Source organism: Galeopterus variegatus, unplaced genomic scaffold (genome assembly GCF_000696425.1).
Source record: "Galeopterus variegatus unplaced genomic scaffold, G_variegatus-3.0.2 Scaffold23, whole genome shotgun sequence".
In the NCBI taxonomy this organism is placed as follows: domain Eukaryota; kingdom Metazoa; phylum Chordata; class Mammalia; order Dermoptera; family Cynocephalidae; genus Galeopterus; species Galeopterus variegatus.
The window spans coordinates 1274044-1277051 of NW_007726134.1; positions in this window are offsets into that span (position 1 = coordinate 1274044).

Here is a 3008-nt window from a genome sequence, read left to right on the forward strand (position 1 = left end):
AAACCAAATAGCTAAGATAAGAGATTAAATAAAATATATATTCTTAAATTCTATGCAACTATTAAAATACGATTTTAGAATATTTAATGACATGAAGAAATTTTTCATGAAATATTGAGTAAAAAGAACAGATTCCAAAACAGAACATACTATACAGTGCATACATATTACACAACATGAAAAGTAAAAGTCACACTGAGTTTAAAGATTACTCTGCCACTTACTATCTGCGTAAACTGGGGCAAGGAGTTAAATGCTCTGTGACTCAGTTTATTCGTCTGTAAAATTAGATAAAATAGTATCTACTTCATGGAATTACTGCATTTATGTTAGTTATTATCCAAAAAAGGCTTAGAAGATTGCCTAGCACATGATACAAACTTAATAAAAGATAGCAACTCTTATTACTGCATGACCTTAATTTGTAGTAAAAGAAATTTGTGTGGGCATAATCATATATGTATGTATGTTTCATATATATGTTTCCATGTATATACTTGGAAGGGGGCAAGAGGGAGGATGGTGGGAAGACAGAGAGAAAGGAGACTGAAAGAATTACAGGAGTAATATGCAAAAAAGATTAAAAGGATTATCCCCAGTGGAATTATTGCTGACTTATTTTCTTCTTTGTATTTTTCTCTATTTTCAAATTTCTTATGATGAGCATATGTACGTTAGTGAACTACCGGGGTTTGAGAAGTCTGCTTACTGCACCCATACTCTGAACCAGTTTGATAGAGCATCACAAGATTCAGCAAGATGAAGATCAAAGTTTCGTCCTCATTATTAACAAAACTATGTATGTATATACGTCACAGCCTAAACTGGCCAGGTGCCATGATAACCTTCTAAAGAACTGAGTTTATGCTCTGGAAAGAGCTCAGACCCTGCAAGGCTTCCTGCCAGGCTAAAGGCAGATGAAGATGCTACTGCCCTGGGGTCACAGACAGAAGATTGACCCAGCTGGGCCTCTCTGCCCCATTCCTTCTCCAAAGCTCTCTAACCATGAGGGGACAGGACAGGAGGCCAGGAGTATCCCTCCAGTGGAGGTCCCTTCCCTCTAAAATATGAAGCCTTGGAAAAAGCTCCCCCATCTAAACCATCTCCCAAACACAGTAATCAGAAAAGCATTAAGGAACGTTCACATACTCCAAGGTGTGGGCTCCAGAATTCCAGAGAAGTTTTGAGATTGTGAATCTCAACTGAAATGTATCCCACAGGACCTTTTAATAAACTTTAGTTGTTCAGGTTCACTTCCAAGATGTAAAGAAAACCCTCACGTCAACCCTGATGGTCTAGGTTCATTGCTGATAACAGGAAAGAATGATGTGCTGAGCTTTTGCTTTCAAAGGGTATTTAAAAAGAGAGAGAGAGAAGGAAGGGAGGGAGGAAGGAGCAGGAGAGAGAGTGGAGGGGCCTAAAAGGGAGGAAAGAAATGAAAGGTAGACGGGCAAAGAAAAAAACATCAAGTCCAGAGCTGGCCTTTTGAGCCACTCAGACTTTTAGATTCAATCACATCACACCAACCTGTGATAGGTGCATTTCACCTGACCAAAAACTATAAATACCCTTTTGTATGCATAAGTACATGTGACCTGCTGCTTAGCCTTTTAATCTCAAGGAAAAAATACATTAATTTTCTCAGAAGTATAACGTAGAAGCCCCTGAAGCATTTTGTAGTGCAACATCTGGAATTCATCACCGAGGTTATGCTATTCAAAGAGCCAGCATAATGGAGATAGACTAAGCTTTAAAACTCATACAAACACAGAGTGGGCTGAGACAGGGTAGATTACAAGCCCATCTTCGACTTTATTTTGCTCCTGGACAATGAGTTTGCAGGTTCAGTGGCATTTACTAATAGGACTAAGGTTGACAAAGCCATTAAAAATATTTTGATTTAGAAGCAAAAAGCTGGAGGAGGTTGAAAGTCTGAGAAAAATCCAGGTACCTCTCATCACACCCTTTTTTTAAGACTTAAGGTTCAATATCTGTGTCTTTAAGTGGCCTCTCCTTGCCTAAAACCAGAATCTTACCACACTTTACCATGGGATAATCAGCGTGATGTTCTTAGGACAGCTCAGGACTTTGGCCATGTGAACTGTGTCCTTTGTATCTCCCCAGGGCTTCCTGCACCTCAGGAATGCTGCCACCGTGAGGAGCTTGTAAGTGTTGGTCTGTCCCCAGGCATCAGACCTCCCTGGCCAAGCACTGCTCCTAGTGAGGGTTTTGTAGTTCAGGTGAGCACTTAAGTCACCGTAACAGCTGAGGGGCTGTCATACCTACTCAGGACAAAGCCTTCTCCCCACTGCGGAAGAGCTCTGGGGATCAACAGGGCAGAGGAAATCCACAAAAGAGCCAAGAGCCACATGAGGGGATTCTCAGGTCAGAGAATCGAACCAAGAAGAGGATGGATCCTAGAATCAGAGCTGATTTTAAACTCTAGCCCTGTTTCTTTACAGCTGGGTTGCTTTCTCTCTCTGAGCCTTAGTCTCTTCATTTTTAAAATGGCAGTACTAATAATAGTACAAGTTATCTACCTAATTGAATTGCTGGGAGATTTAAACATTCAATTGTGTGGAATGCCTACAGCAGAGCCAGGTACTCTGCAGACCTCAATAAATGACTCTTCCTCACTGTGTGTTTGATAGTGTGTCCTATGCAATAGTTGTCCAAATCTTTACTGTCAGTCTTCAGTTATGGCCTCCTGAGGACAGGAAACATGGTGCTCATGACATAACCTCTATACAGCCCACAAGGTTCGGAGGCTTTGAATATTGGCCACAGATTCCCCAAATGTCTGAAACTGGGAAACCTGAGAAATGGTCTAGCAGTTGAGTGCTTTCCAGAATTTTTCTTTAGACACAGAACCTGTCCTTCAAATAAAAATTTTCTGTAGAAATTCATTACAAAACAGATACAGCAGAGCTAACTTGGTTGTTGTGGGGTAGGGGGTGCACCTCACTCCCTCCTTGCAGTGATACTCTTGAAGCACACCCACAAGACCC